The 26,497-nt window shown below is 45.5% G+C and overlaps 1 protein-coding gene across 4 annotated transcripts in view; it reads right to left on the bottom strand.

Annotated features, from left to right (window-relative positions):
- The window catches only part of LOC115468124 (P2Y purinoceptor 8-like), a 105,792-nt gene that overhangs the window by 22,288 nt on the left and 57,007 nt on the right, over positions 1–26,497 (bottom strand). Inside the window, exons 1-2 of one of the 4 annotated variants that reach the window (XM_030199651.1) lie at positions 5,766–6,146; positions 5,132–5,192 (exon numbers count right to left, since the gene is read on the bottom strand). The exons of the other annotated variants lie outside the window; for them this stretch is intronic. The gene's annotated coding sequence lies outside the window, so the exon portion shown is untranslated. Of the gene's footprint in view, positions 1–5,131; positions 5,193–5,765; positions 6,147–26,497 lie in introns of those variants that run through there. 4 annotated transcript variants of the gene reach the window in all.

Genomic DNA, 26,497 nt, shown 5'->3' with positions numbered 1-26,497 from the left:
TTCTTCACTTAACGTGCAATTAAACTCTGGAATTTATTGCCAGAGAATGTGGTAAAGGCGGTTAGCTTAGCAGGGTTTAAAAAAGGGTTGGACAGCTTCCTAAAGGAAAAGTCCACAGACCATAATTAAAATGGACTTGGGGAAAATCCACTGCTTATTTCTGGGATAAGCAGCATAAAATGTTTTGTACTTTTCTGGGATCTTGCCAGGTATTTGTGACCTGGATTGGCTACTGTTGGAAACAGGATGCTGGGCTTGATGGACCTTCGGTCTGTCCCAGTATGGCAATACTTATTTACTTAGATACCTTTAAAAATATCTAGATTAGGGGAATTGTATTGTATTGTATTATATTGAAACAATTGCACTGTGGAGATATCTGGGGAGTCCCAGTCAAGATGGTGCACATAATCTTATAAAACAAAATAGAACAGTAAATATAAGTAAATGTAAAAGACCAAAATAATCAAATTCCATTAAACAGAAGGAAAGGGTCGATTGTTGCACTTTACCATCACCATTTACAGATGATTAAAAACTGCATGATATCTGCATATGCATAAAATGAAAATCCACATTGTCTCACTAATTTCCCTAAAGATGACATACAAATATTAAAAGTAATGGTGAGCGTGGGAACCCTGGAGGATACCCCATTTTAATAACTTCTTGTAAGAACATAAGTAGAGCAATGAAGAGAGAGAGACAGGACCCTGAAACAGAGATGGAGAAAGCAACCTGGATACTGAGATAACCTAGCTAGTGGATCGTGACTTTAAGGTGATGAATTTGTATAATGTATAGTTGGCATGGTGAGTGTCTTAATGGAGAGTATGAGTGAGTGAGTGAGTGAATCTGTATGTGGTTAAAGTGGAAGTGACTAGGGGATTGGAGGAGAGGGAGATGTTGGGGGTGGAGCAGAGGAAACGTTGCAAATATATGAGGTAGATGATGCTATGATTCTGTTGGTGACAGTGTTGCCAGGTGGGCGGTTTTACCGCCTAATTGGGCGGTTTTCCGCGACCCGCCGCAGGAAATTTTTGTCTGCGACGGGTTGCAGTTTTTTGGGCTTCTTTTTTGTTTTTTGGGCGGTTTTTTTGGCGGTTTTTTCGGCCGCGGGGGGCGGGGCCGATGACGTTCTGGGCGGGGCTGATGACGGGGGAGGCGGGGGCCGATGACGGCGGGGGGCGGGGTTGATGACGGCGGGGGCGGGGGTGATGACGCGGGGGTGGGGGTGTTGGGGGCGGGGTTTGAGTTTGGGCGGGTTTTGGGCTGGATTTAGGCTGGTTTGGGTGGGAAAAAAATTTTCCACCTGGCAACATTGGTTGGTGATTCAAATCCTCTAAAGTGGCTATGGTGGAATAGAGGCCTTTTAGGAGTATAAGAGAAGGGAGGTGAGGAGGAGGAGGGGGAAGGGAGAGGATGAGGGAGATAGGAAGAGGTTAGGAAAGGGGTACAACAAGCATGTTAGTGTTGGGAGAAAGGAGGGTAGTAAATGGTTAAGTTGGCATAGGAGTAAATGATGTGGAATTCCTTAAAGATAGTTACCTTGGATAAAGGACCTGAATTTGCCATAAAAGCATTTGAAAGTTGATCTAGGCAATGCGTGTCAAGATGGTGGCACGCAGTTGAATGAGGTTTGAGCCTTTCCTGAATCGACGCTCCGTTAAAGAACATTTTCTTACTGATGCCGCACACCAAAAGAAAGGGAACGGTCCGGGGAGAAGCTTCGACAACCCGGACCTCTTCTCCACCATCAGATGTCGATAGAAAGGTTCACCTCGCGAATTTCCACCCAGAACGCCGAGAGGAGCCCGGCTGCCCTCCAGGAAGGGGAAATCCTTGAGGACTTGGGCCTAGATGTCACGCTTTCCCCTCCGGCGCTTCATCCACCGCTCCCTCCAGATAGCCGCCAGAACCAAAATCCTTCTATAATACCATATGTCTACTCTTTTCTAAATTCCACTATCCATGATGTATTGTAAGCCACAATGAGCCTGCAAAGAGGTGGGATAATGTGGGGTACAAATGCAATAAATAAATAATAACCAGAGAGGATCTCCCGAAATCGAAGTGTTTGATGGGGGGACCTCGATCGAAGGTACTGGAAAAGCGGATTCTGAAGAAAAGCAAGGGCATGTTGGCCCGAGCACTGAATGGAAGCAATTGAGAGCTGCTCCAGGAACGGTGTCGTTGGAGAACGTATGGATAGTTCTTCAACAGTTGGCAGCAACTGTAGAGAAATCCACGAAAGAAATCTCCACATTAGTGAGTACAAACAATGAACACTTTTTCTGACTCTCCGGCTACTATTAAAACGGAGTTTACAACTCAAACAAGGTTATCAATAGAAATCAAACAAAATAAAACATGGATTTCTATTGATAACCTTAAGAGTGGACTAACACGACTACCACACTCCTCAACTCAAACAACAAAGCTTAACCAAGATGTGAGAAAATGACAAGATTTATCCTCAGAAATGATAAAAGATAAAACTATTATTAAAAGAAGGATTGAACAAATTGAAAACTATAATTGGAGACTAAATTTGCGTATTTTAAACTTTCCGAGAGAAATAGGTATATCGCCATTGGATGCCTTTAAAATGTATTTGATTGAAGTGTTGAAATATTCCTCAGAAGCCTTACCTCTGGTAAATAAAATTTACTACATACAAAATAAAAATCTCTCGGAAGGAAAATCTTCAAATGGTAAACTGAAGATATCTGAACTGCTGGAAGTCTCCTTATCAGAACAATCAGAAAGAATGACATTATTTGTTCAATCTGTTTTCCAAAAGGATATAGATGCGCTAAAAAGAATATATTTTCGAAAAATGAATGGTTTATTTCATGGTAAAACAGTACGTATATATGAAGATGTTACAAAGCAGACACAGGAAATTAGAAAATTGTTTTTGAGCATGAGAAAGAAAACTTTAGGCATGGGAGCCTCGTTCTTTTTGAACTATCCTAGTAAATGTGTTTTGAAATCAGTGGCGTAGCCAGAATGTAATTTTTGGGTGGGCCAGTGGGTAGGTTGGGTGGGCATGCATTTCTTCTTCCCTTCTCTACCCCCCCCCCCATGAACTTTAAAAGTTAAATACTATAAATTTGAACCCCTCCCCACGATCGACGAGCAGACGACCCTCGTCTTCCATCCGGCATCGAGTCTTAAAAAAAAAAAAAAAAGCCCGGAGAAACGCCTCGCGTCTGCTATGCACTGCTGTAAAGCAAGCAGCAAATCGTCTCGTCGGTCCTTCCTTCACTGTGCCCGCCCTTGCGGAAATAGGAAGTTACATCAGAGGGCGGGACACAGTGAAGGAAGGACCGACGAGACGATTTGCTGCTTGCTTTACAGCAGTGCACAGCAGACGCGAGGCGTTTCTCCGGGCTTTTTTTTTTTTTTTTTAAGACTCGATGCCGGATGGAAGACGAGGGTCGTCTGCTCGTCGATCGTGGAGCTGGTAGGCAGGTGGGGACTGCAGCGCCAGCAGAGCACCCCCCCTCCCCACCTGCTGACACCCGGGGCTGGGCGGGCCTGGAGGGAAACTGGCTGGGCCTGGGCCCGTCCAGGCCCACCCGTGGCTACGCCCCTGTTTGAAATATGAAGGTTTAAAATATATATTCTTTCAGCCAGAACAGTTAAGAGTGTTTCTTGACTCTAGGAAAGTGTCTGCGGTTGCTACCAACTGATTAAGAAGGAGTTAAAATAGGTGAGAAAATGCGTGTTAAGCCTATTCCTGTTACAAATTTTATTTGTTCAATATCCCCTTTTATTTTGTTAACACGCCCTCCTTTATCTAGCTCATTTGTGATTTAAAGAAGACATTTAAATTTAAGATTGTTATAATGTTTATTTCTTGTCCGTTTTTCTGAAACAAGATTCTCTTGTAATGTTAAAAATTTGGAATTTATAAATAAAGAATTAAAAAAAAAAAAAAATGAAAGTTGATCTAGGCTGAATCCAAGAAACTTGTTTGCTATGAGGGGGGGTGGGGGGGAGGGTTTTGTTCAACACTGTCTATTAATGTTTCTGGTCTTTGATTGCCGATTATATTGACAAGAAAGAGGAATGGTCTGAATCGCCCCTGAAACAACAGACTCATTTGGTAAAACAAAGGCATATTTTGAAGTGCACTGGACTATGAGATAGTACTAATTAGGTTTTGTTGTGAATATGGTTAAAAATTAATGCATGAATTCTTTATGGGCTGCTTTTTTTTTTGACCAATGAATGAAAGGTAAAAATTCTCATCCATTGTTCCAACTCAACAATACTATCAGCCTCACCTCCAGTGGCATAGCCACAGGTAGGCCTCAGGCCTACCCAACAGTAGAACATGTTTAGCGGTAGCTGGTGGGGATCCCATCAAACAAAAACGCTACTCTCCACGATACCGGCACCTGTTCATGCTCAATTTTCAGCACATGCCTGCTGCCGACTGCCAAGGTGGAAAGAAGCATTTTCCTGCCAGCTGAGATATTGTTTTGGTGGTGGTGGGGTGGGAGGGGGTGGGGCTGAGAGGGGAGAACACTTGGTGCCCACCCACCCTGCCTAGGCCCACTTAAAATCTGTTGTCTGGCTATGCCCCTGCTCACCTCTCCTTCCTTCCAGTTTCTTGGATAGCTCTCTGTTGGATCTAATACTACACGGTACTGAGTGCCCAAACTCCATATACGGCCTAATTATATTTTACATTAGTCAACAAACATATGCAATGTATATACAGCTAAATCCTTAACAGAACAGGATGTGAGAGGAGTGGCCTAGTGGTTAGGGTGGTGGACTTTGGTCCTGAGGAACTGAGTTCAATTCCCACTTCAGGCACAGGCAGCTCCTTGTGACTCTGGGCAAGTCACTTAACCCTCCATTGCCCCATGTAAGCCGCATTGAGCCTGCCATAAGTGGGAAAGCACGGGGTACAAATATAACATTAATAAATTACAGCTTTTTTTTTTTTTTTCCCACACAGCCAGGACCGCCTGGTTGGATATACAGTTGCTCTCCTATATAGACTACCATCCTGAAGAAAGGATGAATCTGCCAAACTGTTTGGTTAATACTATTCTGACAAAGAAAATGCCGCTAAATCCACAAATTTTACAAAAGTCAATATATAACTTACCAAAAAAACCCCAACGGTGGCCAGAGTAAAGTTTTCTATCTGGCTCAATTGCAAAGATGAGCTGCAAGTATGAAAAGGAGAGAGCCCTGGTCAGATAGCCTCGGCAGAGTGCATAGCCACTGTTCCAGAGGCATATTCTAAATATAATAAATAAGAGAAATTGTCACATACGCAATGGGGTTGTTTAAAGTTTACTCAACATTTACTACCCCAGCCCACTGGGTAACCTTCTTGTTTACAATAGGTTCTAAAAATATAGAAAGAATGGAGACTAAATATAAGGAGGAAATCAGAGACATTACAATCTTAAAATAGGATAGCGAAAAAGAGGAAACGTAGCTGTGCACTCCAGAGTCTGGCAATCCAAGCGTACCTGCAGCTGGCAGCCTTTCAAGTTAGGATAGGGAAGCCCCTTTGCGGATACATTTTTTTTTTTCGTTTTACTTATATTTAGAAAATGCTTCCATAGCATTAGCTATGCACGGCCTTGTGGCCCTCCCTCCCTAGCATACGACTGCAGTCACTGGATTTAGACTTTTACTGGGACTACACTTCTCCCAGGAGGAGACATATTGAGAGTGCCAGAGAACAGCAGACTGGACCACTTACAATGGCATCCCCCTCTAATACTGACCTCAATGGTGTGGTCCAAGGTGTTGATCAGGAATCCCCAGAGAGATGATGATTCTGGTCAGCAGAGAAGGAAAAAGGCCAGTCTCTTGCCTTTGAGAGGAATAAAACAGCTGGAGAAGGAGGAATCCTGAGGTGGAAGCAGAGGGCCACACAGAAAAGTCCCTGTGGTAGCTCTGAATCAGGATTCAGCAATGGAGTGTAGAGTGTCCCTATCAATAGCTCTGGATCTGTCTCTTATGGGAAGAGAGGACCTGAATCTGAATTCAAGGAGTGAATAAAGATCTTTGCGGGGGTAGCATGTACCAGGTGCGTATTTAGTGGTACCCAGCCAGGAAAAGGAGGAAAAGAGACAGGTGCCCAACCAGTGCTTTCTCCTAGAATCCAAAGGTGTCCTATAATGCAAAGTAGAGAGGAGGTTCAAGCATTTGGAGAAACAGGTGCATGGCATTTGCTCAATATTCAGGTCAAGTCATGTGTTTGCTGGCAGGTGGCAAATCCATAACTCATAAGTACATAAGTATTGCCATACTGGGACAGACCGAAAGTCCATGAAGCCCAGCATTATTTTCCAACAGTGGCCAATCCAGGTCATATGTACCTGGCAAGATCCCCCCAAAAGTATAATACATTTTATGCTGCTTCTCCTAGAAATAAGCAGTGGATTTTCCCCAAGTCCATTTTAATAATGGTCTATGGAGTTTTCCTTTAGGGGGAAAGGGAAATGGGACTTGATATACCACCTTTCTGAGGTTTTTGCAACTACATTCAAAGCGGTTTACATATATTCAGGTACTTATTTTGTACCAGGGGCAATGGAGGGTTAAGTGACTTGCCCAGAGTCACAAGGAGCTGCAGTGGGAATTGAATTCAGTTCCCCAGGATCAAAGTCCACTGCACTAACCACTAGGCTACTCCTCCAAGGAAGCCATCCAAGCTCTTTGAAACCCCGCTAGGCTAACTGCTTGTACTACATTCTCTGGCAACGAAATTCCAGAGTTTAATTACACATTGAGTGAGGAAATATTTTCACCAATTTGTTTTAAATCTACCACTTTGTAGCTTCATTGTGTGCCCCCTAGTCCTAGCATTTTTGGAAAGAGTAAACAAGCGATTCACGTCTACCTGTTCCAGTCCACCCATTTTATAGACCTCTATCATAACCCCCCCTCAGCCGTCTTTTCTCCAAGCTGAAAAGCCCTAGCCGCTTGAGCCTTTCCTCATAGGGAAGTCGTCCCATCCCCTTTATCATTTTCTTAATTCAGTGCCCTTGGTATGTGAAAATCCCGTATTTGCCTATGTAACAGTACAGTGTAGCACATCTAAGCTTGCCTTGCATGTTACACCATGTACCTGAACCTGGCTGGATCACTAGCAGAACCAGTGCAACCTACAGGCTCATTCTCTTTTTGTTATCTCTGCTGAGAAAGTGTCTTTTACAATGATACTGAGGTAAAAGCCTACATAGTCAATAATTTCTAATAGGCCAGGAAATAACTCATAGCTAATATCTCCAGGAGCAGAGGAGTAGCCTAATGGTTGGACTGGTGGGCTAGTAAGTGGGAAGGCCCAGGTTCAAATCCCACAGCAGCTCCTTTTGGCTCACACCTTGTCAGTAGTAGCTCTAGGTGAGTTACATTCAGGAACAGTAGGTATTTCCCTGTCTGTCTCACAATAAGGCAATGTAGGGTTAAGTGACTGGCCCAAGATCATAAGGAGCAGCAGTGGGATCTGAACTGGCCACCTCTGGATTGCAAGACTGGTGCTCTAACCACTAGGCCACTCCTCCACTAGCAATATTCCATGTAGAAGCTGCCCTTGCAGATCAGCAGTGCGGCCGCGCAGGCTTCTGTTTCTGTGAGTCTGACGTCCTGCTTCAGACTCACAGAAACAGAAGCCTGCGCAGCCGCATTGCTGATCTCCAAGGAAATGCTTCTACATGGAATGTTGCTAGTGGAATAGCAACATTTCATGTAGAATCTCCAATAGCAGCAACAGAATCTCAACATTCCATGTAGAATCTCAAATACTAGCAACAGAATCTCAATAGTAGCAACATTCCATCTAGAATCTCCAATAGTAGCAACATTCCATGTAGAATCGCAAATATTTCTTTATTTAGATTTTGCTCACACCTTTTTCAGTAATAGCTCAAAGTGAGTTACATTCAGGTACACTGGATATTTCTTTGTCCCAGGAGGGCTCACAATCTAAGTTTGTACCTGAGGCAATGGAGGGTTAAGTGACTTGCCCAAGATCACAAGCAGCAGCAGTGGGATTTGAACCGGCCACCTCTGGATGTCAAGACCAGTGCGCTAACCACTAGGCCACGCCTCCACTCCAGTTCCTTAGTTTACCCCAATGAATTGAAACACAGGACAACTCATTATACTCCTCCAGATCTGCAGGAGCATAAATGACTCCCAGGTACATGATAAAGAAGTGGATTTGACTGTTCGTAACCAAAACAAGCAGCTTAGAGCGTGACTATGAATAAGCAAACCTTTGCTTGTTTTTCTTGTGCTCTCAACAAGGCCCATCTTTAGTTATTCAATCTTCAATACGTCTGGCATTTTGCATGTTTAGTTTCTGAGGTCATGATTGATGTGGAAAGTGAATTGAATGGCCAAGAAGCAGAGATTTGGTGGAGAAGGAGTGAAAGAAATAACAAAGCTCTGGGTTCCTGTCACGGAAGAGTGGTATTATGTACAGACAACGTAGGTCTGCTGTCTGCTTTTTCTGCATGGAAAAACACCCTGCCTCAATTTTTGTTTTGTTTGACATGCTCATTAGCTTCCTGTTGTTGGTATAGTCGTGTGTTACACCTGCGCAGAGCACCACATCAGAAGATGTTTAAAATAACTAAACTTCCAGCTGCGAAGATATGCTAATTGTTGTAAAGCCACCCTATAGCTTTGTAGTGGAAATAAGTCTTTTTACCCTCCCCCATTCACACAAATCTTTATGTGGCAGATTGTTGATGACATGCTGTGAGGTATTCAGATCTGTGACCCCTGTGTACCAGAAACTGAAGTCTGACGGCTGAACCACAAAGGCCACTTAACTACATCGCCAGTTCAAGGAAACATGAGCTCCAGTCAGGGCCGTGCCAAGGGTCTGTGGCGCCTCCCTGCAGATGATCAGTTGGCGCCCCCCCCTGCAGACGAACAGTTGCGTGCCCCCCGCCCCGTGAAGGTGATCGCTGCCCTCCCGCTCCCTGGGCCATGTCCCAACTGCCCGCCCTCTTCTCCCCCCCCCCCAAGATCCCTTTTAAATTTACCTCCGGCAGCGAACGAAGGCGCAGTGTCAGTGAAGGAGGCGGTGCTCCCGACGTCTCTAGTCTTCCCTTCGCTCAATGTCCCACCTTCTTCTGATGGTGGAGGAGTGGCCTAGTGGTTAGGGTGGTGGACTTTGGTCCTGGGGAACTGAGTTTGATTCCCGGCACAGGCAGCTCCTTGTGACTCTGGGCAAGTCACTTAACCCTCCATGGCCTGCCGCACTGAGCCTGCCATGAGTTGGAAAGCGCGGGGTACAAATGTAACAAAAATAAATAAATAAAAATGTGGAAGCCTAGGATTCTGTTTCTTCTGTGTGTGAGTCGTCCTGCACGTTCAACGTGCAGGACGTCAGGACGACTCACACAGAAACAGAATCCTAGGCTTCCACATCAGCTGCAGCAACGTGCCGGCACGGAGACCGGCTGAAGAGGACTTCGGCTGGCGGGGGTTGAGGACCCCCGCCAGCACTGGTACCAGATGGCGGCAGGGGAGGGTTATCAGTGGCGGCGGGAAGGGGGGTCGAAAGGGTCGGAGAGGGCTAGGGCCAAATCTGGGGGGCCCAGGCCCCACGTATCTACGCCCCTGTATAGAATACACCTAGTGGCCATGCCTGCACCTAACTCTAGGCATGTATGGCACAGAACGGGTGTATTAACTGTGTGTGTAGATTTTCAGAATGCCCATGGTCCACCTATTCCACTCCCATGGCCATGCCCCCTTTATGGCAGCACACATTAGAATTTATGCACACCACTGTACAGAATATGCCTAGCAAGTTGTGCATGTAAATCCTAATTAATGCCAATTAGTGTCAATGATTGCTTCTTAATTGGCAATTATTGGCGCTGATTGGCTTGTTAAATAATTAAATTGCGCTTGTAGAACCAGAACACGACTGGATTTGCAGGCTTAATTTTGGTCGTGCTATATAGATTCCGGGGGAAAATGGGAGAAAACCTTTAGTACAATGTTTCCCAAGTCCGGTCCTGGAGTACCCCTTGCCAGTCAGGTTTTCAGGTTATCCACAATAAATATGGATGAACTTTATTTGCATACACTGCCTCCAGTATATGCAAATCTCTTTCATGCATATTCATTGTGGATATACTGAAAACCTGACTGGCAAGGGGTACTCCAGGACCGGACTTGGGAAACACTGCTTTAGTAAACAGGTCTTTTTATTTTACTCTTTCAAACTGATTTTCTTACCCTCTCGCCACAGAAAAAGACATGGGGCCTCTTTTTTGCTAAGGCATATATGGGAAAGAGATCTTGCTGAATCAGATAGTTCAATACAAGCCAATCAAGGTTATGCAAGGCTGCCAACTGGATCCAGATTCATAGGATGGTCCTGGGTTTACCCCATTGCATGCAGGGACTTGTAGTTCTGATTTTCCCATTGCATTCCCTAAGAAAAGCAAGACTACAAGTCCCTGCATGCACTGGGGTATACTGAGGATGGGATCAACCCTGTTCTGCAAATCTGGATCCAGTTGGCAGCCTTAGTTTGATGTACTCTTACCCTCACTAACATAATTTTGGATTGTATTTTTTATGGGTTCTGATGCTTTCTGTCGCACCTACATCATAAGAATTATTCATAGAAATAGTTGTATACATGATTCAGATCTGAAGAAGAAACAGTTTGTAGAGCTAAAATACAGCCAGATATCTGGATAATTCCAGCGCTGCCAAATTATGCAGTTCCAGGAGGAGACTTTTTGGACAATTCAGAACTTACCTCCTGAAGCATTTCAGTTTGGGGAGTCCCTGATTCTACTAATTGAAATCAGGGCTACAGGTCCCATAATGCATTGGGACAGGGTTGTCAGAAATCCCTGATTCGCCTCAAATCTCACTTCTGGAACCAGTGACACGCTAGCTCTATAATTTATCACATAAAACTGAAAGTCAATATAACGATGAAACAGTCATTCAGACATCCAAACATTTAATCATAGTGATCTATCTTTCTTACTATGCGTTATCACCTGAAGCCCTCTTGCACTTCTTGCTCCACTGATTCCAGCTCAAATTCAACAATAAAATATAACCACAATCCGACTATATAAATATGGAAATCCTACCACAAGTATGCCAGATATCACCGTCTGCAGAATATAATACCAACTAATCAGTTCACAGTTAAAGAACATTGCTTTCAGTTGGCTTCTAAAAGCAGGAGTATTAGTCATAGTTGTTAATGCCACTGGTAATTTAGTTTATTCTGTTGGGCCTTGAATAGAGAGCGGACACCTTCAGGTGTCAGCAAAATGAATTTGCAGACTCAAGGGAACTGACAATAGCTGAGCTCTATTAGATCTCAATGAACAAGGTGATTTACAAATTTTCAGAACACAACTTAAGTGTGAAGGTGAGTCTCTGTTAAAGATCTTTTGCATCGACAATAATTTGTTGAACTTAATTCTCTGAGCTACCGGTAGCTAATGAAGTGTAGACAGAGAAGGAGGGATGTGTCTAGAACAGGGTGTCACGCAACCAGTGGTGCAGGACTGTAGTGAGCCCTTGTGCCGTGTCCGAAGCTGGTCAATGGCAGCCAAAAAGCCAGTGAAACTTTCACCTGGACCGACCCCTGTTCCCCAAGAGTTCAGCCCTCACTTTCGGGCGGGCCAGCAAGACTTGGCAAGGGTCCCGGGGGGGGGGGGGGGGGGGGCTCTGGGCAGGCAATGGGCAGAACAGTGTCAAAATCCAGGCACATAAAGGCAGACAGTGAGTAGAAGAGCATCAGAATCCAGGCAGACCAAGTGCGAAAGACCTGTGGCTGAGGCCCCAAAGAGAGCGCAGGGCCCGAAGATACGGGAGCAGCGCATCTGATGTCAGACCTCCGCTCCAGCATTAGCGGAGGAGTGGCCTAGTGGTTAGGGTGGTGGACTTTGGTCCTGGGGAACTGAGGAACTGAGTTCGATTCCCACTTCAGGCACAGGCAGCTCCTTGTGACTCTGGGCAAGTCACTTAACCCTCCATTGCCCCATGTAAGCCACATTGAGCCTGCCATGAGTGGGAAAGCGCAGGGTACAAATGTAACAAAAAAAAAAAATAACTGCTGTGGTAAGCTGGAATTATGTGCACCTCTGCGCGGGGAAGCACAAACTGGTGAGACGCGAGCTGTCAACATATGGTGCTGTGAAACAGGGGTTCTCAACCCAGTCCTTGGGACCCATCTAGCCAGTCTGGTTTTCAGGATATCCACAATGAATATGCAAGAGATAAATTTGCATGCCCCACCTACATTTTATGCCAATCTATCTCATACATATGCACTGTGGATTTCCTGAAAACCTGACAGGCTAGGTGCGCCCCGAGGACTGGGTTGAGAACATCTGGCTAGAATAAGAAGCCTCCATCAAGAGCCTTGTAGTTCCATCTTGCATAACTTGCATTGCTCTGGTGGGATTATTTTTGTAAACCTAGACACAGCGAATTACAATAACCTAATTGAATTAGAATCAAAGACTATAAGACCATTCTTAAATCCTTAAAAGGCAGCACTGATTTAAATTTGCACAGTGACCATAATCTAAAAAAAAGTAGCTCCAACGACTTCATTAAGTTGAGGCTCCATTGTGAGAGTAGAGTCAAATATGACCCCAAGCTAGGCACCTGGCGAGATTCAGGATTCAGCATATCCGTTACACGAATTGTGTTGGGACTAGAGAATGATGGGGGCACAAAATTTGTCCCCGTTCCCGTGGCTTTTGTCTCTGTCCCCCCCATCCCCGCAGGTTCTGTCTCTGTCCCCGTCCCGTCCCCACGGGCCCTGTCCCCGCCTCATCCCTGTGGGCTCTGTCCTCATCGGCAGAAGCCTCAAAAACTTATGATTTTATATTTAAATCTTTTTATTAAAGTATAAAAAGGCATATGTTGTGCAATTGTTGTTTATAAATCACAAATAGAAAACAATAATAAAAATTAGCAACTTGTCTTCTTAGAAGATGTGCTGGTAGCAGGAATGTACAGGATCCCCCATGTAAATTTTGCTAGTTGTGGCCAGCATGTTTGCTTGTTTCTCCAAAAAAAAATCAAAATATCGTTGTCTGCATCGCTCAAACATAAACAACAGTCCAGTTCATTAACAGGCTTCAAAGTAGAAAATAACACGGGAACAAAGTTTGTCCCCGTCCCCACGGGCTCTGTCTCCATCCCTGCACCGTCCCTGAAGATTCTATCCCCACCCCGTCCCCGTGGGCTCTGTCCCCATCCCCGCGGTAACTGCAGGTCCCCGTCCCCGTGTCATTCTCTAGATGGGACATTCTTTTACAGATAGACAACTAAAGATCATCACTTCATTTTTTTTCGATTGCCAATCTATCCATAGAAATCCATTGTTCAACGGAAAGCAAATACCAAGTCACTCAAATGCATCAAGAAATGACTAATCGATGGCAGAAAAAGAATTTTATCTCATCTGCTAATAAAATTATTAGCACGTTGAACTTTTTAAATGCAAAAAACGGCATTACAGTGATGAGAGGTCCTGTCACATGCCAAATCTTTAAAGCTACTGGCACTTAACTCGGCAACCTTCATGTTACCTATTTGCTTTTGATGCTTTGTATATAATTATATCCTAATAGCTTCCACACAGGCCCAGTTTAACCGATAGACAAATAAGGTAGCAGCTTCTGGGGGGGGGGGGGGGGGGGGGGGGGGGGGAGGGTACTGCAAAAAGCAACTACAAAGTAAAACAATAGGTTCTGACAGTCATACAAACCCAAAGGAACATGTACTCACTGGATCAGGTGCTGCCATGTTCCAAGATGGTGGAACCGAGGTACCTATCAACTCTAGGAGGGTATATTGGGGGGTCTATGTGAACCCTAAGGTATGTTTTGTGAGACAGGGGGCATGGGACACCAATGATACTTTTTGTAGGAGCAGGGGTTAGGGTTTGGGGGCTGGTGGGGCCCACTTGAGCCACCAAGGACAGGTTTTGAGGGGTCAGGGCATGGGAAGGATTGGAAGTATGAGGAGAAGGGGGGGATCTAGAGCCCATTGGGCCTCCAGGGATGTTTTGCTGGATGGGTTCATGAGAAGTCCGGGGAGTCTGGCCTACTTTTTATACCTCTCTTCCTATCAGTGCATGAGCCAACCTCTGTCAAATAACACAGTAACATAGTAAATGACAGCAGATAAATACCTGAACGGTCCATCCAGTCTGTCCAATCAAGATAAACTCATTTTACATGGTATGTAATACTTCATATGTACACCCGAGTTTGATTTGTTCCTGCCTTTCTCAGGGCACAGACCGTGCAAGTTTGCCCAGCACTGTTCCTGTACTAAAAGTTCAGAAGCTAACGTCAAAGCCCCTTAAAATTTAAGCACATAAGCACCGCCACGCTGGGAAAAGACCCAAGGTCCATCAAGCCCAGCACTCCGTCTCCGACAGCAGCCAATCCAGGCCCCAAGAACCCTTCAGGAATCTATCCAGACCCCCTTTAAACTGAGCAAGGCCAGCTGCCGTCACTCCAGCCCATCCATATCTATTCAGCCACGATCAGGGCGCAGACCATAGAAGTCCACCCAGCATTGGTTTTACTCTCCAATTACCGGTGTCGCCACCCAATCTCCGCTAAGATTCCATAGATCCATTCCTTCTAAACAGGATTCCTTTGTGTTTATCCCATGCAGGTTTGAATTCCATTACCGTTTTCATCTCCACCACCTCCCGCGGGAGGGCATTCCACGTATCTACCACCCTTTCTGTGAAAAAATACTTCCTGACATTACTCCTGAGTTTGCCCCCCCCTTCAACCTCAATTCATGTCCTCTAGTTCTACCACCTTCCCGTCTCTGGAAAAGGTTCGTTTGCGGATTAATACCTTTCAAATATTTGAACGTCTGAATCATGTCACTCCTGTTTCTCCTTTCCTCCAAGGTATACAGTACATGTTCAGGTCGGCAAGCCTCTCCTCGTACGGTTTGCAACACAAATCCCATACCATTTTTGTAGCTTTTCTTTGCACCGCTTCCAATCTTTTTACATCTTTAGCAAGATGCGGCCTCCAAAACTGAACACAATACTCCAAGTGGGGCTTCACCAACGACTTGTAGAGGGGCTTCAACACCTCCTTTCTTCTGCTGGTTATACCAGCTGCATATTACTGTAGCGGTGTGCACAGTTTTTTTCTGACAGTGCACAGGTTTTTTTTTTAATACTACGGTACTTTGAATGCCATTAGATTCTGCATCAGGAGTAAAAAAAAGTGTTTTTTTAATGTGCGCATTTGAATGCTGCACACTGAAACTTGGGCCAGTATTCCTACACAGTAGGCCAAGGAGTCAATCTCCCTTTTGACCCAGTATTCAAATCTTATTTTCTTAAAGTTAAAATCTCAGATATTTCTGGAAGTTTTCAGTCTGTTGCTCTTATATTTGTTACTACAAAATATGAGCACCAATGTAAAACTGCAAGGCTGGCTGGAGGGTACGATATATTCAGTAGAAAAAGGAATTACAGTATTTTGTGCCAAGCCAAGCTGAATCAACTAATTAAGGGCAAACCGCTGACCACTGGCAGCTGAATATCTACCCCATATATATTTAGTTGAGAGGATTAATGACAACATTAACCTAATTAATGAAATAAGTCACTATTAAACAAAAAAAGACGAATACTGCACCAACATTATCAATCTTCTTTACCTCGGCAAATTTAATAATTAATATTATGAACATCTACATTGATATTACCAGTCATACAAAGTAAATTCACCTTATTTTGCTCAGCAATTAACTTTGCTAAAGATTATTCATATACCTGACGCTATCACTAGGAGAAGCTAGGCTGGGGGTCCAGGAGCCCTGGAAGAACTCCAACGTACAGTTAATTTGAATTCAATCCATGTCTCTACTCCCAATATGGTGTCAAGTGTAGCCTGTTGATGAACTCTGCAGGTTTTCTAGCTCAAGACCCTTACCCCCAGATTCTATATAGTGCGCCTAGATTTAGGCGCCAAAATCAGCGTGGATTCTATAACAATGCGCACAATTTAACAAGCTAATCAGCGCTGATAACAGCACTTAACAAGCAATAATGAGCACTAATTGGCACTGATTAGAATTTAGGCGCACAACTCACTAAGGGCTAAAAATTAGCGTGTGCTAACGATAGAGACACCCATTATATTCCTATGGGTGTCGCTAGCGTTAGCACACGCTAAACAATTTGTACGCCTACAGTGCGGCTTAGTAAACAGGGCTGAGTGTATTCTGTAATGATGCGCGCGCTGAACTTCTAACGTGCGCAGGCAAAAAGGGGCATGGTTATGGCAGGGGAAATGGGCGTTTCATGAGTGTTCTGAAATTTATGCGCCTCTTTATAGAATATTGCCCTGTGCGCCTTAATCTACGCACTTGGATTTATGCCACATTTTTGTTGGTGTAAATGGATCAGTGGTGTAGCTACGTGGGGCCGGGGGGGGGGGGGGGCTGGGCCCCCGTAGATTTGGCCCTGGACCCCCCTGCTGACAACCTTCTTGACCCCCTCCCACCACCAACCCTCCCCCGCCGTCACCGTGGGCTACCTTGGCTGGCGGGGGACCCCAATCCCCGCCAGCCGAGGAGGTCCTCTTCTTCCTCCGAAGGCATCGTTCTGTTTCTGACGTCCTGCACGTTATACATGCAGGACGTCAGGCTCACAGAAACAGAACGAAGCCTTGCAGATCAGCCAGCAACGGACGTCAGACTCACAGAAACAGAACAAAGCCTTGCAGATCAGCCAGAAAACGGACGTCAGACTCACAGAAACAGAACGAAGCCTTGCAGATCAGCCAGCGTTGCTGGACGTCAGAAACAGAACGAAGTCTTCGCGGGAAGAAGAGGACCTCGGCTGGTGGGGATTGGGGTTCCCCGCCAGCAAAGGTAGGTGACGGCGGGGGAGGGTTGGCGGCGGGAGGGGGGGTTCGAGAGGGTCGTCAATGTTGGTGGTGGCGTCGGCAATGACGGGGGGGGGGGGGGGGGTCGGTAATGGCGGGGGGAGGGGTTGGCGGCACCGGGGGGGGGGGGCTAAAATGTGCCCCCTCACCTCGGGCTCTGGACCCCCCTCCCGCCAAAGTCTGGCTACGCCCCTGAAATGGATGCATGTAGATTTAGGCACTTAGATATCAACTAAGCATATTCTATACTCCGTGCCTGAATCTAGGCGCTGATTATAGAATACGTTTAATTGGCACTGATTAGAATTTACGCACACAACCCGCTAAGCATATTCTGTAACAAAGTTTGCCCGACCTCTAATGTGCACAGGCAAAAAAAGGGCATGGTTATGTGTGGGGAAATGGGTGTTGCGTGGGCGTTCTGAAATTTATGCGCATACTGATCGAATATGACCCAGTTCTACACATTGGGATTTACACCATGTTTTTGCTGGTGTAAATGGATGCGTGCAGTTTTAGGTGCTGAGATATCAACTAAGCATATTCCATAATCAGAACCTAGGCACTGATTATAGAATACGTTTAAATGGCGCTGATTTTTTAGGCACCATATGTAGAAAATCTCCCCCATTAACTACTATTTATGTGAAAAAGAGTATAGTCCACTGTAATAGCAGCCAATTGAAGAAAAAGGATCTGAAACTAAAAACAAAATATTAGTATGCAAGCTCAGAGTGCTTGATGGCACAAAGAAGAAAGGAGGAAGCTACCTTGTACACCAACCCAAAACACATACTATGCCTGCGGGCAGAAAAACAACTGTCAAGCAAAACGAAGAAACCGCCAGTCACCATCAGTTCTTCATCTTTCTGACCCGTGACCTTCACATAAGCCTATTTCCTTTACATAAACTCATGAAACCTTCTTGAAGCAGTTCAAAGACCCTGTATAAATAAGATGCCACAGAACGACTACAAGAAAGAACTGCAACAAATGTAGGAAGCTTCTTTTCCTGCAGTAAGGAATTAATCTTGGCACAAATAGGTGATTGCACCAATAGGCCAATGCGATATCATCTCACCTTGTGTATTGCCTTTTGCCATCAGAGCAGCCTGGACTGACGAGTTAGAAACCAAAACCCGTGCCATAGTCCAAAAAAAAACTAGATTCACCCAAAGTAAAAAAAGGAAACAGAAACAGGAAGGGTGTAGCTTATGACAAGTTTCAGATGAAGATTCTGACCTAGATTCAAATGGCATATCCTCCATTCTTGCTACTGATTGCAGTGAGAAAGTGCCTTGAGTTCTGTCACTGTGATATGCGCAAGAATTCAAATCTGGTGAATTCAGCCAAGACAGGACATTAGAATTTCACTTTATCAGTTGTTACTTATGGTAGAATTCTGACATCATAAGTATTGCCATACTGGGACAGACCGAAGGTCCATCAAGCCCAGCATCCGGTTTCCAACAGTGGCCAATCCAGGTCACAAGTACAAGATCTCAAAAAAGTACAATACATTTTATGCTGCTTATCCTAGAAATAAGCAGTGGATTTTCCCCAAGTCCATTTTAATAATGGTCTATGGACTTTTCAATTACCCGAAGCCAGAATACTTATTTCCATAATGCTACCAGGGTATGCTGCCCTACCAGAGGCTTTATTAACCTCTCAATAAAATAATAGCAGAATTTATATAATGACTAGTAAAAAAGGCCCGTTTCTGAGACCAATGAAACGGGCGCTAGCAAGGTTTTCATCATAGTGTGTATGTTTGAGCGAGTGCGTGTGTGAGTGACTGTGTGAGAGAGAGAGACAGAGTGAATGTGCGAGTGTGTGTGTGTGACATAGAGTGAGGCTGTCTGTGTGTGAGTGTGTGTGTGTGTGTGTGTGAGAATGAGAGTGTGTGTGTGAGAAAGAATGAGAGTGTGCGGCAGGGGCGCCCCCTCCGTCTCCCACCCTCCTTCCCCCTCCCCCCTGTGTTCCCTCCCCCCTTTCCTTCCCATCCCCCTCCCCTTTTTCCTCCCCTTACCCTCCCAGCTTCAGGGTCGTGGCCCCCCTCCCTCTGCCTTTCAGGGTCGTGGCCCCCCTCCCACTGCCACGTTCCAGCTGGCTCCCTCCCTCCCACATTCTGGCTGGCTGGCTCCCTCCCTCCGACGTTCAGGCTGCCTGCCTGCCTTCCTGCCTCCCTCCCACGTTCAGGCTTGCTCGCTCCGTCCCTCCTCTTTCAGGCTGCTTTCCTCCTTTCCGCCGAACAGCTGACTCCCTCTTCCCCGACAGCCCTGCAGTCCTCTCCTGCAAACCGCCTCCCCAACGCGGCTGCTGAAATCGCTGCTCCGGTCTTGCTGGGCCCCGCAACAGCGTTGCCAACCCTCTTTCCCGCCTAACAGCTGACTCCCTCTTCCCCGACGGCCCTGCAGCCCTCTCCTCCAAACTGCCTCCCCAACGCGGCTGCTGAAATCGCCACTCCGGGCTCGCTGGGCCCCGCAACAGCGTTGCCAACCCCCTTTTCCGCTGAACAGCTGACTCCCTCTTCCCCGACGGCCCTGCAGCCCTCTCCTCCGAACCACCTCCCCAACGCGGCCGTTGAAATCGCCGCTCCGGTCTCGCTGGGCCCCTCAACAGCATCGCCAACCCCCTTCCCGCCGAACAAGCTGACTCCCCGACGGCCCTGCAGCCCTCCAGTGTCTGTCTCCTCCCCTCTCTCACTCGCGCAGCGGTGCAACTCCCCACATGGCTGCCAGCAATGTGATTCATTGATTGTCAGTGCTCCGCCCGTGACGTCATCACGTTGGATGCGAGGGCGGGGTAAACACTCATGGGCAAAATTTGGTCTACACCACCACAGATTTAGAACGTTGGGACTTGTGGAGGCTTCATTAGAACGTTGGAGGTGCGTTTTATATAGAGAGATAATAATAACAATCTGCCCGGTGTTTAGCTGGCACAGTCACTGGCTTGAGCTAAATGCAGGGTGTTGAACTTAACCCATATACTCAACTTCGATGCCTGCATGGATAATTGCAGTAAATATATGGCTAGTGTGGTTATTTATTTATTGTAAAAATGTATATTCCGCTCAGTCCCAAGGTCCTTGGCAGATCACAATTATACATTCATAATCAGCGTAATTACACATACCTCAAATAGCAGCGTTCAATAACAAACAAAGAAAACACCACAAATTTCTATACACAAATACGTCAGTCGTCATGTTTCACGAGTACTGCCTGCTTAATTCATTGTTCAATGATTTGATATGCCCAGATAAACAAGAAAGTTTTTAATTCTCTCTTATTTCTGATCTTTCTAATACCTAGGAGTAACCCATTCCAGAGTAAAGGAGCCAGAATATAAAAAAAACGAATGCCTATATTCGTCCAATCTCACAACACGAAATGAAGGAACATACAACAAAAATTGGTCAGCTGATCTTAATGACCGATTTGGTTGGTAAATGTGAAGTCAGAGGCCAGGATCTTAGAAGCTTGACCAGTTATAATTTTAAATCTAATACAGGAAATCTTAAATTGAATTCGGTATTCAATTCGGAGCTAATCTAGACCCTTCTAACCGAAGTAATATGATTATTATTATTAGCATTTGTATAGCGCTACCAGACGCACGCAGCGCTGAACACCTGACACAAAGAGACAGTCCCTGCTCAAAAGAGCTTACAATCTAAATAATACAGACAGACAAGACAGTTACGGGTGAGGGAAGTAATGGGTGAGAAGGAAGGAAGGAACAAGGGGAGGTAATTGAGTAGTGGCTAGGAGCTAAAAAGCAGCAGTGAAAAGGTGGGTTTTCAGCATGTATTTGAAAACAGGTAGAGATGGAGCTAGACGCATAGGTCCAGGAAGTCTATTCCAGGCATAAGGTGCTACGAGAGAAAAGGAGCGAAGCCTGGAGTTAGCAGTGGAGGAGAAGGGGGACGACAACAGAGACTTGTCCAATAAGCGGAGTTCACGGGGAGGAATGCAGGGAGAGATGTGAGCGGAGAGGTAATGGAGGGCTGCAAAGTGGATGCATTCAAAAGGTCAATACGAGTAGTTTAAACTGTATGCGGAAGCGGACAGGGAGTCAGTGAAGTGACTTGAGGAGTGGGCTAGATCAAATCTGTTCCCACCGACCAGAACCTTAGCCATTGCATTCTGGGCTGCCTGAAGGGCCTTCACTTGAGCTACCTGGTTACCATGCTTAATGCTATTCATCAGGCTTAAACTAACATTTAGATATCTATTTCGGCACCTAACCCTTACCGTTCAGTGAATCCAGACTGCCCCAATCGGACCGACCTTTCACTTGTCTATTAGATTGTAAGCTCTTTGAGCAGGGACTGTCTCTCTTTGTTAAATTGTACAGCGCTGCGTAACCCTAGTAGCGCTCTAGAAATGTTAAGTAGTAGTACTAGTAGTAGTGGAATATTGCTACTAAAATGATCATTTATTGGCTTGCAGTCACTCCTCCCTTAACTCCGGTCCACAAATATACAGATAATATATGGCTGTTTAGTCATTAAAACAGCTGAATATTATCCAAACATTTCTTGAAAAATATACAGATAAGGGAGTTGTGCATTGCCCACCATTCCTCTGAAGTGACTTGAGAAATGTCCATGACATTTCCCATGTTGTTTTTTTCCTGACACAACAGGAGAACCCCCCCCCCCCCCCCAAATAGTGCATACTTTCCCAAAGAGTGGAGTATTGTGTTCAGTTTTGGAGGAAGTATCTTGCTAACGGTGTAAAATGATTAGAAGTGGTCCCGAGAAAGGCGACAAACATGGTATGGGGCTTGAACCAAAATACATATGAGAAGAGACTGGAAGACCTGAATATGTATACCCTAGAGGAGACGAGGGACAGGGGAGATATATTAGATTGTAAGCTCTCTTGAGAAGGGACTGTCTGTTCTTCGTGTTCAATTGTGAAGCGCTGCGTACGACTGGTAGCGCTATAGAAATGATTTGTAGTAGTAATACAGATCTATATATATAAAAGGCACCTCCAACGTTCCAATGAAGCCTCAAGCCGGAAACTTGAGGCACCAGAGATATCCGGTTTGGCCTGCAGTCAGTGTAGCTCCGCCCTCGCGTCAAAACGCGATGACGCAGAGGGCGGGACGGGCCTGCAGTCACTGTACCTCCGCCCTCGCGTCAAAACGCGATGACGTAGAGGGCGGGGCGGGGAAGGCACAACGCACGAGTTCCACAGATTCTGTGACAGCAGCGGGGGGTCCCACACATTCAGTGACAGCAGCGGGGAGAGCGCTGCGAACGTTAATCACAAACTCGCAAACAAGTGACTGAGGGACGGAGGGAGGGAGAGGGGTGTGTGGAAATCGGAAGGGAGGGACGGGGGGGGGGGTCTGGAACTCGGGAGGGAGGGAGGATGGTGGGGGGGGATTACTTTGCTAGTGCCTATTTCATTTTTATCCGAAACGGGCATTTCTCACTAGTGTTTAAATACTTGAAAGGTATTAATATAGAAACAAATATTTACCAGAGCATGGAAAATGCTAAAACTGGAGAACATGAATTGAGGTTGAGGTGTGGTAGGAATAATGTCAAGAAATGCTTTTTCATGGAGAGGGTGGTTGATGCATGGAATGCCCTCCCAAGGGAGATGGTGGAGAAATAAACAGTGACAGAATTCAAAAAAGCATGGGATGAACATAGAAGATCTCTAATGAGAAAATGAATGGTATAAAACAATGGTGGCATTTCTGGGACACAGACCGTAGAAGTCCTCCTGGCACTGTCAAAGCCCTCTCCAGCCCATCCTAAACCCGACTGCCACATAAAGGACCCAGACCATACAAGCCTGCTCAACACCGACCTTAGTTCTTCACAGCCAGAGTCACCATCTATAAAGCACCACTCAACATGCAAACACACATACAACCATTGTTTTATATCATTCATTTTCTCATTAGAGATCTTCTATGTTCATCCCATGCTTTTTTGAATTCCGTCGCAGTTTTTTTTTCGTTCAAACATGCGTGGGATATGCATAGAGGAATCCTGTGCAGAAGGAAAGGATCCTCAGAAGCTTAGCTGAAATTGGGTGGCGGAGCAGGTGGGGGAAAGAGGGGGTGGTGGTTGGGAAGCGAGGATAGGGGAGGGCAGACTTATACGGTCTGTACCAGAGCCGGTGCTGGGAGGCAGGACTGGTGGTTGGGAGGCGGGAAATACTGCTGGGCAGACTTATATGGTCTGTGCCTTGAAAAGGACAGGTACAAATTCAATTCAAGGTAAGGTATACACATATGAGTTTGTCTTGGGCAGATTGGATGGGCCATGCAGGTCTTTTTCTGCCATCATCTACTATGTTACTATGTTCACCTCCCTTGGGAGGTCATTCCAGGCATCCACCACCCTCTCCATAAAAAATAATTTTCTGGCAGTACTCCGTATGTTCAGGTAAGTGCATACATAAGTATTGCCACACTGGGACAGACCAAAGGTCCATCAAGCCCAGAATCCTGTTTCCAACAGTGGCCAATCCAGGTCACAGATACCTGGCAAGATCCCCAAAAAGTACAAAACATTTTATGCTGCTTATCCCAGAAATAGTGGATTTTCCCCAAGTCCAATTTAGTAATGGTCTATGGACTTTTCCTTTAGGAAGCCGTCCAAACCTTTTTTAAACTCTGCTAAGCTGACCGCCAGTTTGCACATTGATAAGGAAACGATTTGGACAGACTTGACTTATATACAACTCCCCCCCCCAAAAAAAAAAAAAAAAATTCAGCGCTATTCAACTGGTCAGCAATGGCCGCTGACTGCTTAAACAGCATTTAACTGGATAACCATGAATATTCAGTGGGAGATAACCGGTTATCTCCACTGAATATTTACGGTTAGCACCGATATTCTCCCTGGGCTTGAGGCAGCCATGGGCAAAGAATAATTATATATAAGAAATCATATGAAGGGTTAATTCTGTTAAAATCTGGGGTTTAAAAGTGGTGTTTGAATTCTAGCTTTTTACCTTGCAAGCAAGATGGAGGAATGCAGGCTGGAATTAATTACTAGAAAGTCTAGCTTTGCCGGGCTGGGTTAGGAAAGGTCAGTGAGAAATGAAACTCTGTCCCTTGTGAATTGCCAATGCTAGCTGGCACATCTGTATACTATTAAATCTTGAGGGGATATTATTATGAATGAACAAAGGAATGAGCCGGCAAGCAGGCAGTTTGTTTAGGATTAAATTGAACACTGCTTAGAAGGAAATAGTTAGAGTCTAAATAATCCTAGATATAAATGAGTTAGATTTTAGAAGTTCTTGCTTATAAGGATGCTTACTTTAGAATATGCTGTATTCTGTGTAGGATGTCTGTTAAATTCTGTATTACTCTTTGTCTGCTGTGAAGGGGGGCCAACATGTGTTTTGACTTATCTGCAGTTCTGGCTGGTTCAATGTATAAGCTGATAGGTGAAAAAGGTCAGAACTAGTCAGCTCTCTTCTCCTTGATTAATTGTAGGTAAATGTAGAAATGGTCCTGAATGCCATTAAGTAAGCCTGGCTTTTGACCCCTTTAATGAATGCCAGAGTTTAGTTAGCAGTTAGTACTAGGAATATGAGAAATCAATCATAATAACATGTAAGAGACTGGAGCCCAAATGTCTGGTGTAAGGGGCCCCAGGTCACAGGTCAGTTTAGGATGTCTGGAACCTATGTAACTGATATTTCAAAAGTAATGATTGGTTGAGGCAAGGTAGCCAATCTAATTCCTTAACCAATTGGAGAGTAAGGGGGCTGGGCTAGGCTAGGCTAGATAGAACAGTATTTAAGTAGGAGCAGAAGCAGTTTACGTCAGAAGGAGCTCAGAAGAAAGAGAAGGACAGAAGGAACAGACAGAAGAAGGAGAAGACAGCATAAGAAGAGAGCTGACACAGAGAGCTGAGAGAAAGACACAGAGAGCTGAGAAAGAGAAGAAGAGACTTAATGCTGATGTCCTGCTTTGTTTGCTGGCAAATAAAGAAGATTTCTCCCTCATTCTGGTGTGTGCTGTCTGACTCCTGAAGTATCACAAATTCCTATCTCAATTCCTGCAACAATTCTTGGTGGCAGCGGTGGGATGAATCCTGCATTAATCCCAGCACCCAACTGACTGGAGAACATTCGCCGGGTATGTATTTTGTATTCTGTATTCTGTATTGTAATCCTAGCTAGGAAGTTATAAACCAGCCCCTCAAGAAGGAGGGAAGGAGAGCCTGATCAACTCTCAGCGAAGGCCCTAGTACCTTCTAATCTAGAGGAGATTAGAAGCGAAAACGCTTGAGCTTATCTGTATCTGAGAAATTTGAAATTGTTGGGTGGGATTTTCTGTATGGAATGTGTGATGAGTGAATGCTAAATGAGTGCGGACTTCTTATAGCTGCATTTCCAATTAACGCGAGTTCAATTGGTCAGCAACGGAAGGAAGCGATTGCTGTCTGTCTACCTAGTGTCTCGAGAGTGCAGACCCCTTACTGCACTTTCAAAAAAAATTCCCTCCCTTTTTGTGTGTTGTAACTGTAAGCATTATGGGTGGGACATCATCTAGACAAATTGCTACCCCCCTAGATTGTATGCTTAAGAACTTTAAAAAAGGCTTTTTAATTAATGACTATGGACAGACTTTAAGCTCAAGTACTTTAAGAACCTTGTGTGAAGTTGAGTGGCCATCTATGGGAGTGGGGTGGCCCCCTAGTGGCAGCTTAGATATTGAAGTAATCCGGAAGGTCTACAGCATAGTTGTAGGAGAACCAGAATATTCTGAACAACTCCCTTATATAGATTCCTGGGACAGCCTTGTGACTGACCCTCCCTCCTGGTTAAAAACTTATATGGGATCCCCAGTAAAATTCATGTTAGGCCGTGTTCAAAGAAAGATTAGAAAATCAAAACTAGAAGAGGGAAAGAGCCCTAGGAAGCCTACCACCCAATCGGTGGCTTCCGCCCCTACCCTGTCCGAGAAACCCATACTCTCTGATGACCCCTCAGACCTTGAGCCACCACCTTATGGCCCATTGTTGGGGTTCCGTGCCACCCCTAGAGATCCACGCCGCCCAGCCCAAGCTTCTCCAGCACAGGCTTCTCCGGATAGTTCTTCCCCTCCTGTGCCAAACCTGCCACACCCTAGGTTGGACTTTTCACCTGGCCTCTACCCTTCTGTGCCACATCCTCCCCTGTTAACCTCTGTAGACCCACTTTGGGCTCCACTCCCTGACTCCTCAACTCCTGACAGCCCAGCCTCTCCCTCTAGTACCCCTACCCACTCATTAGGGGCCCGGCATCCCTTTCAATGGACTGAATCACCTGTGACCACCTCTCAGTCTATGAGTACCCCTCCCCATCCCTCAGGGGTTCAACACACCTCCACTGAATGGGTTAGACCTGCTGCAATCACCTTTGAGCATGATAGGAGGGTAGCTCCTAGCTCTACCTCAGGTTCCATTCCCACCTCCTCGAGAGTTCTGCCACTCCGACAGGTAACCATCACTCGACCGGATCCTAATAATGAGGGTCAGGTTATACAGGCACAGGCCTATCAGTATGTACCCTTCACAACCA

The sequence above is a fragment of the Microcaecilia unicolor genome, chromosome 4, assembly GCF_901765095.1.
Source record: "Microcaecilia unicolor chromosome 4, aMicUni1.1, whole genome shotgun sequence".
NCBI classification, from domain to species: domain Eukaryota; kingdom Metazoa; phylum Chordata; class Amphibia; order Gymnophiona; family Siphonopidae; genus Microcaecilia; species Microcaecilia unicolor.
Note: the sequence above shows the minus strand (reverse complement) of the source record. Positions and strands in the feature narration are given on the sequence as shown.